Raw genomic sequence first — 13,942 nt, 5'->3', positions numbered from 1 at the left:
TTCTTCACTGATTCATGCGGGAAATGCCTTCGACAGACAAAGATAAATCCAGCCTATCCCTCAAATGGTTTTCATGCAACAGTCTCCATGTTCTTTTGTAGGAATATCAAAAATACTTGAGAACACAAATAAGGGTGACCCGATTAGCAGCTGCTCCCTGACGTCTGCCCCGCAGAGATCAGAGGTAGCAGATCCAAGTTCCCAACAATCTGATAGGGCTGAGACACTCCGATTCAAGTGAGCTCCTCAGGAGCAGTGGTTGTGAATTCATAAGCGCACTTCAATGTAAATTCACGAGAGAACAAAGTACAGACAGAGGCATACTTCTTGAGAAGAACAACACGGAATTCAACTTTACGAAGTATTAAGGCCAATTATTTTCACTGACTTCTTCCTGGTTAATGATGAAAATGAGTACACTTGGCAGGACATGAATGAGCAGGAGTAAGTGGACAATGCCCCTGAAATCACAGGTACAAAAAATGCCCCCCCCTCACAAAAGTTTTTAATCGCACTTTCAGAACACATTATCGAAACGAGCAGGCGGATGACAGTTAACCATGAGCTGTCTTGGGAAAAAAACTGCTCAGTTATATCGCTGAGTTTACTTTTAAACTTGAAATCAAATGGAAGCATTTAATGTGAGCTCAGCAATAGGTCTACTGTAGTCTGCAAGAGTGTGACAGCTGCAGATCGCCAAGGGGTAACAACGTTTTATGGGATGTAAACACAGAAAGTCATTTTTACACAGGCAATGACAGAGGCCTACTGGTGTAGCTTATAGAGACACAATTGCATTCTACGATGCAATAAAGAGTGGCCTGGGGTGGTCCAGTGGCCTGGGGTGGTCCAGGGGGTCTAGCACCATGGCCTGGGGTGGTCCAGTGGTTGGGGTGGTCCAGAGGTTTAGCACCGTGGCCTGGGGTGGTCCAGGGGTCTAGCACCGTGGCCTGGGGTGGTCCAGGGGTCTAGCACCGTGGCCTGGGGTGGTCCGGGGGTCTAGCACCGTGGCCTGGGGTGGTCCAGTGGCCTGGGGTGGTCCAGGGGTCTAGCACCCGTGGCCTGGGGTGGTCCGGAGGTCTAGCACCATGGCCTGGGGTGGTCCAGGGGTCAAGCACCATGGCCTGGGGTGGTCCAGGGGTCAAGCACCATGGCCTGGGGTGGTCCGGGGGTCTAGCACCATGGCCTGGGGTGGTCCAGGGGTACCAGTACCATGGCCTACAGTGCACACACATGCCCATGTCGGTTAGAACGCCAAAATTAATTCAAATGTTTACAGATGGAGTACAGTAAATGTTAATTTTACAAAATGCCAAGAAATTAGTCAGACAACAGGGGCAAACTGTGGCCCCTAGAAGAAAAGAATAATCTCCTTCGCTGATGAGAGGAGAGAAAAGTGTAAATGTGTAAACGTTGAAACAGGACTGGACTGTGCAATGATCAAGCGAAAAATACAGCTGGAAAAGACAAAGCATGATTGAGTGTTGGACAACATCAAGTGTGTGTGTGTGTGTGTGTGTGTGTGTGTGTGTGTGCGTGCACATATAGACAATGGCATGAGGTAGCCTAATCTTCACAGAACAGGAGAGAACAGGTTTCTAAGCAGCAGAGAGATAAGACACAGAGAATTCCCTTTTGTGGGGAGACAGAAAGGGACACATAACTCCTTCCAGCAGCCCAAACTGGCTGCTCCTCCCCTGGTCCCTGTCTCGCAGAGTTAACGGTGCATGTGGGAGTTACTGCCAGGCAGCCAGGGGAACCGTCACGGCAGACAGGGAGAACAAGGACCGGGGGAGAGGACCACCACAACACTTCTTGCCCGACTAACCTGGCGAGCCGGCGGGAACGCTGGAAGACCACCAGAGGCAGAACATGACGGTGGACGGCAGGCTGTACCGCTAGATGGTGAGGGGGCCAAAACTGCCTGGGGGGGGGGGGGGCTCTGAAAGGCTTGGCGGTTCTCTGTGGTACATAGCTAGCTATCTCTCTAACACACACACACACACACACACACACTTATCTTGAGCACTGCAGAGCTCCCCCCTTTGAAGTGCTGAGCCACAGACTTCAGGCGAAGGGGGGGGGGGGGGGGGGGGGGGGGGGAGTAAATGTAGACACACAGACAAAAGAGAAGAACAATCCAGGGGTGCCAACGTGAGAGCATGTGTATAAAACAACACAGAGAGAACATCCCGTGGCTTTACTCTGCGCTTGGCGCCCAGGTAAGCGTGTCAAATCATGACTTTGTTCTTCACCGTGCGCCTCTAAAACGCCAACAAATGTACCCCTTGTTGCCCAGACGTAGGATATCACACATTGCTAGAGCGTGATGAACTCCCCTGTGGAGAACATCTGAGTGTTGCTTCCAGTCGCATTCTGGAACCAGAACACATACCGTCGCAGAGACAAGAGGATAGACATAAGCGGTTTGTTGTATCGGGTCGGAAAAACTTGAGATAGCGCTGCCTTGTTGCTCAGCCTTTCTTTTGGAGTGTAATCTGGAAAGCAGATGGTTGTCATGTGTTGGGGAGAAAGTTTTGGCTGCACAGAGAGAGAGGAGTGGAGGGGGGAGGGGGGGGGGATAGAGAACATATTATAGAGAGGGGGAGTGAGCTAGTGAAGACAGACTTTGTTGTGCTCTCTCTCTCTCTCTCTCTCACCCTCACCCACCCTCTCTCTCTCTCTCACCCTCACCCACCCTCTCTCACCCACCCTCTCTCTCTCACCCTCACCCACCCTCTCTCTCACCCACCCTCTCTCTCTCTCTCACCCTCACCCACCCTCTCTCTCACCCACCCTCTCTCTCTCTCTCACCCTCTCTCTCTCTCACCCTCACCCACCCTCTCTCTCTCACCCACCCTCTCTCTCTCTCACCCTCACCCACCCTCTCTCTCACCCACCCTCTCTCTCTCTCTCTCACCCTCTCTCTCTCTCACCCACCCTCTCTCTCTCTCTCTCTCTCACCCTCACCCACCCTCTCTCTCTCTCTCACCGTCTCTCTCTCTCTCACCCTCACCCACCCACCCTCTCTCTCTCACCCACCCTCTCTCTCTCACCCACCCTCTCTCACCCACCCTCTCTCTCTCTCTCTCTCTCTCTCTCTCACCCTCACCCACCCTCTCTCTCTCACCCACCCTCTCTCTCTCTCTCACCCTCACCCACCCTCTCTCTCTCACCCACCCTCTCTCTCTCTCCCTCACCCACCCTCTCTCTCTCACCCACCCTCTCTCTCTCTCTCACCCTCACCCACCCTCTCTCTCACCCACCGTCTCTCTCTCACCCTCACCCACCCTCTCTCTCTCCCTCCCTCCCTCACCCACCCTCTCTCTCTCACCCTCTCTCTCTCTCTCACCCACCCTCTCTCTCTCTCTCTCTCTCTCTCTCTCTCACCCACCCTCTCTCTCTCACCCTCTCTCTCTCTCTCACCCACCCTCTCTCTCACCCACCCTCTCTCCCCCTTTGTCCACTGCTGGACTCTCCCTGGAGGATTATCCTCTGTAATAGACCTTAAGACACTTTGACTGAGCTGCCAGCTGCCCATCTCCCTGTACACGGCCGTCCTCCTGGCTCCTGGCTCGCAGCTTTGGACCAGCCTCACCTGAGGAGGGTGACCCCCCTCCACCCCTACCCCCACCCCCACCCTGCCGCCACATTGCAGCACATGCCGCCACACTGCAGCATGCGGGGGTGTTGAAACGCAGCCCTATACAACCAGTCAGATCTAATGCGATGCCACATAGCCGCTTGCAGTAATGCGGGGTTGCTGTACGATACTGTGTAACGCAACCTATTACAAACACAACAAAACACAAACCACCTGCAACGCAAACCTGGCCTGCAGTTATTACGCTTCTGCCTCATAGTGCTACTGGTGAAGAGAGCCTGTTGCGTCCTTGTAGCATATAATTTGCGATGCAATGTCACAGCCCTTTTATGTTACGGTGTGTAAAACCACAGTGTGACTTGTCAGTTTGCCTTGTCTTGAGGTGTAATTACTTTGGCTCTCTTCTGAGACGGGACCCCACGGCCACTCACTGCGAGATCCCTGCTGTGCCACACTCAAAACATTACTCATCAGGCTGATCCGAGGCCTCCCCACTTTGAATTTGGATAAGCAGTTAATAATTCATTCTCTGCGGGGAGGCGGGAGAACGTGGGCCAGAGGACTGAGATTAAAATAACTTTAACAAAAACAAGCAGCCACTCCTTCAAGGACTTCTGTAGCATTTAGGTGAAAAGGGTCGCCCCTCAAGTTTTGCGTGTTCAGCTACGTATTTCACGCCTTGTTTCCAGGTAATAAGGCTAGAACGGTTTACTATTGTTTTCATTTGAGGTCCAAGTGGGACGCTACTGTACTGCTCTAACATCGACATGAACTCGACGGGACCATGTTGTAAGAGAGCCTTTGCTACATTACGCAAGACCTGGCTTTCTCCATAGGTTTGTTGAGAGGGGGGGCGGGGGGGGAGAAGGCTTCTGAAGTTCTGAAACTTATCTTGGTCGTCAGAGAGTAACAGGAGGCTGGCCCAGAGGAGGCTGGCCCAGAGGAGGCTGGCCCAGAGGAGGCTGGCCCAGAGGAGGCTGGCCCAGAGGAGGCTGGCCCAGAGGAGGCTGGCCCAGAGCAGGCTGGCCCAGAGCAGGCTGGCCCAGAGCAGGCTGGCCCAGAGCAGGCTGGCCCAGAGCAGGCTGGCCCAGAGCAGGCTGGCCCAGAGCAGGCTGGCCCAGAGCAGGCTGGCCCGTCAGGAGGCTCTTCTTGAGGCTGGTGGGAGGCCGGTGGCCGGAGCTGGCCTGTCAGGGAGGCCTCCATTCACAGAGACAGCCGTTTCCATGTGAACGGATCCTCTGCTGGGGGGCCCCCTTTCATGGTGGGAAAGGGGGGGGGGGGGGGGGGGTACTGTCCTGCCCCGCCGCAGCAGCCTCAGAAAATGGGTTGGTGGTGGGGATTACTTTTGAGAGTGGGGGCTGGAGGGGTGGGGGTGGGTGATTGTGTTTGGGCAGGAGGTGGAAAACAAAAAGAGCAGGAGAGGGCAGAGGGCTGGGCAGCATCACCCAAGAGAGGCGCTGATCGCTACCACGCCGTCATATCTGAGGAGGGAGGGAAAAGGGACGGGGAGAGGGCTAAGGGACGGGGCTAAGGGACGGGCTAAGGGACGGGGACAGGGCTAAAGGACGGGGACGGGGCTAAGGGACGGGCTAAGGGACGGGGACAGGGCTAAAGGACGGGGACAGGGGTAAGGGCCGGGGCAGCTGTCGAGAACGCCCGTGGAAATGTCCAACGCCGGTGCAGGAGGACAACAAAAAAGATGCAGCGCCTGTGGAGGACAATGCCGGGGTTCCCCTTTCACCCCGTTTCAGCGGCCCATTGAGATCGATCGCTGAAGCTCTGGTGGTAGTAATCCTTCCAGATAACTTTAAGAGAGCAAAACAGAACAGCGATTGAGAGAATAATGTGGGCGTAGGGGAAAGGAGGATTTCTCTGGGGGTGGGTTGGGGGTGCGTTGGAAGGGGGGGGGGTTACTTTTTCTTACCCTTCCATTCAGTGTATCCTAAGCAACCACAGTTACCACAGCTTCCACAATGGAGGGCAGACATTCCGGCGAAGCAGCACTTTGGCTGCCGACTTAGTTTTGTTTCCTCGCGTCAGAAACGGCAGCGGAAAGTGTAAATGAAGAACAATAAATAAATCATTGGACTCCGCTTTGATGTTCGTGGGCCAATTACAGAAGCCTCCATAAAGGGGAACAGAAAATCCTTCAGGAATCGAAGGAGTGAGATTTTCAGTGAGAAGACGAGGATAATACTAATAAATAAAGACAAATGTTAACTTCCCATAATTCAATTTGTTTGTTTAAAGTATTGGCAGGGGGCTGCAGTTCCTGGCATACGCGTAGGAGTGATCTGACTAAATGAAATTTGCCGGAATGAGTAACCAAGTCACATTAAAAGCTCTTCAAGAGAACCATGGGGAAAACATTAAATGACAATTACAAATTATGGCTATTACAAGTACACGACGCATCTATTTGTCCTAACACTGATCGATGACAAAGGTGGCATCAAACGCTGCTAGGAGAGAAACAACCTGGGATTCTCTCTTCTAGAACATTCCTTCAGGAGCGTTCTATGGATTCCATAACGCTGGTTGTCTCAGGATCGACCCCTCCTCCAATCTCCTCTACACTGTGTGTGTGTGTGTGTGTGTGTGTGTGTCATATAACATACATTCACACCAGAAGCCCACATCAAAGCCGTCTGCCTGGGAGATTCCTCTTGAGCGTTCATAACCCAACCCAGAGCAGCATGGCGGCAGCGCCCTGAATTATTTACATGGCCGTCGCCCGCCACAGACAGGGACCTGCAGGAGGCCGTCCACAATGGGACAGAGAGGCAGCGCTGCCAGGGCCCTGCTGTGGATGCTGATGCTCCAGCCTCCATGACTCCAGAGCGGCAGCCATCTTTTTTTTGGTTTAAATTAGGCTGGAGATGAGAAAGGTCTGGAGGAGGAGGACATCTGACTGAGGTGGGGGGGGGGGGGGGGGGGGGGTTCGGAAAACAACATTCCACCTCGATCCTGTCGCCTCTCGGTTTGAGAGGACGACGTTCCGACAAGCAGGTCACCTGGTTTGAGGCACCTTGTGTTTGTGCGAAGGCGAGGCGGGGGGGTGGGGGGGGGGGTCGACTCGCTTGTGTTCTAGGACACGCGGGAGAACTACTGTCACTCTGTGTCGATATAATGCGTGTGTTTCACAGTGAAGTCTGCCTCTGTCAGTCTTACAGCAAAGGGAAATGGAAGCTAGGGGGGTCAGCCAAGCCACTTTCTACAACCGGCTAATGCAACCCCCATTCCCCACTGCCTGTATCGGACATATACACCTCGACATCAAGGGAACAGACCTCCATCGTTCTTCTCCGTGCCCCCCTCCCCCCGCCTCCTCTTTCATCTCCCCGGTGTTTTGGCAACATCGACTTCAAAGCCAGGAAATGACATCATCCGTGGATGAGAATGCTTTTAGCAGGGCCCAGGGGTCAACACACACACACACAGACACACACACACACGCAGCAGCAGCAACAGTCGAGGGTGAGGGGATGCCATGTGAAGCTCTCGGTCTGCTGCAAACCTCTGCGAAGCTGAGCTTTTCTCAGTCTCCACAGTCAGACAAGCCCATTAGACCGAGGCCTGGCATCATATGACATCATGACATCACACACAAACAAGACTTCAGTCAACGTTAGGGTCCTGCGCACGCCGCTCACACCTCACACGATTGCTTTGTAACTGCAGAGGGTTGGAGTGTTATTAAGTGGAAGAAGGGCTATAAAACACTTAATTACTATGTAACAACATGTTATGACATCAATCAATCAATGCTTTATTTGCAATAGGGAGGGACAGGGGGCAATTAGGGGTTAAGTGCCTTGCTCCAGGGCAGTGGTAGGCACCTTAGATATGATGCCAGACGGTCACATCAGGCTCCCTCCTGGGGTGGGGATCGAACCAGCGACCTATCAATTGCTGGCCGGCCTTTATAACCTCTCGGCTACATGCTGACACATGTTGGTGTTTCTACAGTCATTAAAGTGTTACTACGACAGAGGCATAGGGCCACTTGATGTCAATTGTTATCCTAAAACCAATATTGGCCTAATCCACCAAACAAGAACCAAACAACTAGCCATTATCATCTGATACAGTAGATCACTTACCGAACAAGTTAAACCCTTGGCACATGATGTAACGGAAGTTCTCTGTCAAATGATTTCTAGAAGTGCCATCACTTTTGGGATATAAATCACTTCCCTGACCTGATTCTGGAGTGCTGCGGGTGAGAAAATCCCTCGGTGTGAGGAACGACACTGAAAATAGAACGTTGGAATGGGCCTTGAAGCCATCATCTCTTCTGCTAAAGATATGTTCTTTAGTTTCCATTGCTGTTGACAAGTCTTCCTCAACTCAAGGTCAACAAACCCTCGGCAAAGACCACAGTATCAGAAGAAGCTTTTGACAGCGGGACCTCGACTTAGATCTCGGAAAGATAAACAAATCATTGCTCATCAAAGAAAGTCATTTTAGAGTCAGTCAATTAGGGAATGTTGTGACAATATGGTCTCCCTCACCATCGAGGCGATGAAGCAACCAGGCATTCTACCATCCTCCTGGGCATTTTCCTCAAGACTTAAGTTGTGATGTCACATTTGGCCTTCTCTGGGTTTTCTCTCTCATAAAACCGCCTGCTAATATCATGAAGGATTATATGTAGCGTCAAACCAGCACTCCCAGCCGTCAGTCACCAGAGACTTTCAAATCCTCCTCGAGGGCTTCGGCGGCAAAGACAGACGTTTTACGTTAGACTCCAAAGTAAACACTCCATACAACTCCCATAACAGGAGACTGCAGAGGAAAGCACTGGCTGGGCCTCCTTGTTGGAGCCATTCCAGAATATAAGCGTTATAATCCAATAATAATGATGAAGAGAAAAGCCACTGTTGTGCCAGACAGGGTCAGCCTAAACAACCACACAGGCATAGTGTAGTAACTGCAGTGCCCTCCGTAAGTAATGGGACAGTCAACCATGTTTTTTTTCTTTTGGCTCCATACCAAAGTAGAGATCATCAGCTTTTATATGACGGTATGTGTACATATTGGTTTCACCTTTTAGACAACACTTTCCTTCTATATACATCGTCCCTCTATTTCAGGGCACCACAAGTAATGGGACAGATGTCCAAATTAAGCACTCATGTTTAGTATTTGGTTGACAATCCTTTGCATGCAATTTACTGCCTGAAGTCTGCTTCCCATTGACCCCACCAGGCGCTGCGTGTCTTCTGATGCTCTGCCAGGCCTGTACTGCAGCCATCTTCAGTTGTTGTTTGCCTTGAGCTATTTTTGCCTAAAATCTGATAATCAGGAAATTAAATGCATGTTCAGTTTCACTTGGCCAGTCAACAACTTTCCAATTTTTTGGCCGTGAAAAACTCGCTAGTTGTCATGGAAGTATGACTGGGACCATTGTCTGTATGATCACTCTGCGCCATTATAATATTCGTCTTATCTGCCCACAAGACCTTTTTCCAGACCTCATCCAAGTCATCCTTGACCTTCCAGGCCGTTTGTGATTGCTGAGCTCGCCAGTGCCTTCTTTGTTTTTAATTATGTACCTAACTGTTGTTTTGGTAAGTCTCAGGTAATATAATCTCATAATGGCTGCCTTCACGTTTCTTTGGTCCATATGTTGACAGACACCAATAACAAACGCAAACCCTAGAATCAACACCAGACACTGACAGCTCTCTTACGCTCAAACCATGTGAGGGAACACACTTGACGAACTAATAAACATCTGTCAAGCCAATTGTACCATAACTTTTGGTGCCCTGAAGTAGGGGGACTGTATAACAAGTGTCATTTCTGAATGGTTAAACCAATACATACACAATCACCATCAAATAAAAGCTAAGAATCTCTACTGTAATCCCACAGTAATTGTTTGATTTCAAATCTAAACTTTTGGAGTGTAGAGCCAAAAGAAGAAAAGAAAATGCTTCACTGTCCCATTACTTATGGAGTGTATAAACATGATATGTTTGCACGGGAGGTCAGCTATTCTGCTGTTATTGATTAGTGACAGCCAGTGCCCATAATTCCGAGCAGAGACACGTGTCTCTGCACAAACTATACTAATAGACAGACATTATGTAAGCCTGCATGTTACTTCCACCTATCAAAAGAATAAATATTTAGATTGCACTCTCTGGCTAAGCTTTGCTTGGCAGTCAGAAAAACGCAATCCCTGCAGGATAATCACTACTCAACACCGTAGGGTAGAGCCAACCCCGAGGAGTAAGCCATCGACAGTAATAACCACATGGCCCTCAAATAAACAGCGGTCTGCATAAACAACTGACCGTGTTCCATAACCACTATGCTGCACGTGTCTCTCACCAGGCACCCTTTAAACTCACCATCACCACAAGCGTTGTTTAAAAACCTGTTATTCACAGAGACAAATTAGTTCAGCTCTGATGTCCCACTTCCTGCTGTTCAATCGAGCAGAGGCCTGTACTGTTTAGAGCGTCTCTCAGGGACCTCGGGGGCCTGTACTGTTCAGAGCGTCTCTCAGGGACCTCGAGGGCCTGTACTGTTCAGAGCGTCTCTCAGGGACCTCGAGGGCCTGTACTGTTCAGAGCGTCTCTCAGGGACCTCGAGGGCCTGTACTGTTCAGAGCGTCTCTCAGGGACCTCGAGGGCCTCCTCCGCTCCTCCGCTCTTCCGCTCGTCGATGGAGAGACTGGCTTCAAGGAGATATTGAGGATATGACGACTCACTGTACAGGGAAGAGGCCCAAAGCCTGGTAATGACACACTCTGAAGAAGGGAGGAGAGGGAGGGAGGGAGGGAGACAAAGAGACAGACAGAGAGAGAGAGAGAGAGAGTGATAGAACAGAGAGAGAGATAGCAGAGGGAGTTGAGGGAGTGTTAAAGGAAAAGGGAACCAATTGAGCTGGAAAAGGGAAAGGGAAGAGGAAGGGGGCAAGGAGGGAGGGAGGGAGGGAGGGAAGGAGGGAGGGAGGGAGGAGGAAGGTGTTCAGAGTAGACATGGCCCTAGATGTGCAGGTGTGGGCTAAGTGGGCTGGAGTGACCTTCCTCTCTATCCATTTCAACTACCAAGTGGTGCAGTTTCCTTCTGCCGGCTCCAAGGTTACCTTCCTGACAGTTGCATCCTGGACCAGAGCCTTTTCTCAGTTCTTAAGAACACGACTCCTCGTGTCCTCGCGTCCTACTAAACACGCATTGGAGGAGAAGACCTAGGTTCCTCCCCCTTACATATCCTCCTCCAATGCTTTCTGAGAACGGAGTGAGTGGAGGAGGACAGAGGAGAGGAGGAGAGAAGCCATGTTCCTAACAGTCGATAAAAGGCTCCAGTCTTCTTCAGAGTGTGCACAATGTGAAGATGACCTCCTAATGATCAGACAATCTGAACTGCCTACAATCGAATGGTGACAGGCCAACGTGAGGGTTGCAAGCAAATTAGGGACAAATGTTCTCCAAAAGTGCACACACAAGTAACAGAAACACTTTCTATTCAGTTGCCCTATACCTGTGTAGTGGTGGAGCGATTACCCTGGGAACACTGTATTAACATGGTGGTGATGAGTTGAATGGTTTGCTTTACGTCACAAAGTGCAAACAGTCCTCATAATTGCAATTCCATTCCTATGCGATCACAAAGCAGTGACTGTACAGCCTTGTGTGGAACAGCAAGTTAACACACACAATGTTGTTAGTGTAGTAACAAAGTTCCTACACAGGGATAGAGGCAAATCAACTTAAGGTTAAGAGTGTGTGTGTGTGTGTGTCCGTCAGCTTAGCACACAGAGGGCATTGAAAAACATTACACCCTCATTTGCAGTGATTGCATAACTGAAAATAGGTTATCCCTTCACAACAGTCTACACACCAAGTTGGGAAATTAGCTGTTTGTTCGGCAGGCAACTACTACAACCTCGCATGTAAAACATATTGCCTGGGAGCTACTTTATTGATCTTGGAGAGCTTGCAGCAACATAAGTGATCTATTCATTTGTATGTTAATCGATTAGTTAGAAGCATGGTCCTTGCTCGTTATGTTGCATGGCAAATCAAATCGCAACATGCTAGGAACGTTTTGATAATAATAATAGCCATCAGTGATGCCAGCATGTGCTCGGCTCAGACTGGCGCCTTCCAGCAATACAACTTTTCCCTGTCTATTATCTCCCCAACTTTTCTCCCTGCGTATCACAAGGAAAAAAACAACGAGACGTGAACAAGTCGATTGAGTCCGACTTACAGGCTGAATGTCTAACTGACCAACACACATCCACAGAGTACCTTAAAAGAGACAGCTCATACAAACGAATGTAATCTTGGTCTGTGTAGCTAGTATGTACGTTAGTGGCTAACACGATTTAGCATGCTAGCCAGCTAGGTCGCCTTGTCACACTCATCCCTACGAGGTTACACGGAACCTAGCTAGCTAACTAGCATGTAGCTAGCTAGGTATGTTTCGCCGACTGGGAAATGTGATCGTAACAACACCGCGAAGCTTGTTCTGCACAAGTCAGCGGCTATTTACACACTGTGCCCGTTCAATTTCAGGTCGCTAGCTTGTTCGCTAACTGAATGAGCTAGAAAGTGCACGTTTAGTACAAGCATGTCATACTAAATACATAAAGTGCGAGCTAGACCCCGTTGCATTTTTATCCCGAATTTATTGCGACTCATTCTCACGATTAATATGCACCAATGCATAACACCGTCGGGCTGGCTGAACCACTCTCTCTACGGCCCTTCGCACGTCTTGGGCTGCAGCGATACACACACAGCCGATGATCACCAGGTTCCTCACCCCCCCAATCCCACTTATTTACCTCGGATATTAGCTAGCGGGACGGAATCAGCCAAAGGGAGCCCGCTTCTTCTCGATATTATGTCCAGAAAAAACGGAGATCTTCTCCTCCTCCGGGTTGTTGATGAGGTCTCCGTCGCCTCGTATTTTCTCAGTCGGCTAGGGTCAACCCTTCCCAGTTAGCTAGCTAACCTAACCGAACGGCTAACCTCGCAGATATATCCTTGATGACACTCTCACTACTAGATACTTCCGTTTCTACGACAATGTCATGTGAAAATGTATCATCTTTCTGGATTCGACCACGATCGCTGGTCACCCGCGGACGAACCAGATTGCTCTCCTGAACAGCGTAGCTCCGTATCCGACCGTGACTGAAGGCTGAAGGGGGAAAGTGTATTAGGAGGCTCAGAAGCTGCTTCCACACAGCGGTGTGGTTCCCGTCTCTCTTCACCGACTGGAGAGAACCAGAGTCGCAGGATGATGATAACTGATTTTTTTTCTTTTTTTTTTTTTCTTTTCGCAACGACGCTTGGATATGACATCGAAATAGTGGCTCTGCTCTCGTCTTGTAATGTGGTGGAGCTTCTGGTATTTTATGCAATGTTACTGTGTGTGTGTGTGTGTGTGTGTGTGTGTGGGTGGGTGTGTGCGTGCGTGCGCGTGTTTGTGTGTGTGTGTGTGTGTGTGTGTGTGTGTGTGTGTGTGTGTGTGTGTGTGCGTGTGTGTGTCACACAAATATATGATATAAAAGTGTGAACGAAGAGAGGGACAGAGGGAGTGGGGAGAAAAACAGGAGAATCAGGGACCAATCTGTGCTTAACACTATTTCCTGGACCAGTCAAGTGCTGAAGTGAAAGAGGCTGTGTGCTAAGCATTGTTTTGGCTTTGTCTTGTGGTCATTTCCACGTCCTGTATCTTAATCTGCCAGGGGGAGAGAGCCTGACGCCCTGAGATATCACTAAGCGCCCAGGAATGTGATTCTGAGAAGCATGGAATTGACACTGGCACTTCGCCAATGAAAGCTGAAAAATATGCCTCTGAGTGAAAGTGAGGGAGAGCTTTTCCAGGCACACAAATTAACTAAGAATGTCTGTGGAGAGTGGCTAAACCTCAGCATGCAGGGATTCCTTACGCTGAAATGGAAAACTGTGTCACGTCTGTCCTTGTATTGTAGCCGTTAGCATATGTCTGGGTTATTTGACAAATAGGCTCGGGGGAGGGGGGGGGGCCGAAAGCTAATATATATTTTCACATTCTAATAACATGATTTAGAATGGGGAGAACACGCAATGCTTTGTGTAAGACCACATAGGATGTGCACTGGTGTGGAGAAGGTAATAGTTCATTGTTTGAAGGATACTGTCCAGTATGCCAGTTGGTCACAGAAGGTCATTACGTCTCAGAACCACAAGACCTTTGAATGAACATAGATTTTTTTTTTGAAACTTTGTTATTTACATTTACATTTATGGCATTTAGCAGACGCCTTTATCCAAAGCGACTTACAACAAATACATTTGTTTAAGTAAGTGAATCGTCTATCCATCAG

The 13,942-nt window shown here is 49.8% G+C and overlaps 1 protein-coding gene across 2 annotated transcripts in view; it reads right to left on the bottom strand.

The window, feature by feature from the left end:
* fbxw7 (F-box and WD repeat domain containing 7) overlaps positions 1 to 12,927 on the bottom strand; it is a gene marked incomplete at its 5' end in the record, with an annotated part of 155,326 nt that extends 142,399 nt beyond the window's left edge. For both annotated transcript variants that reach the window (XM_083692732.1, XM_083692735.1), the window contains one exon: positions 12,413 to 12,927. The remainder of the gene's footprint in view (positions 1 to 12,412) is intronic.
* Between the last annotated feature and the right edge of the window lie 1,015 nt (positions 12,928 to 13,942).

The sequence above is a fragment of the Argentina silus genome (assembly GCF_951799395.1).
Source record: "Argentina silus genome assembly, chromosome: 21".
In the NCBI taxonomy this organism is placed as follows: Eukaryota; Metazoa; Chordata; class Actinopteri; order Argentiniformes; family Argentinidae; genus Argentina; species Argentina silus.
The sequence above is the reverse complement of the archived record's forward strand: the minus strand, read 5'-3'. Positions and strand labels throughout refer to the sequence as shown.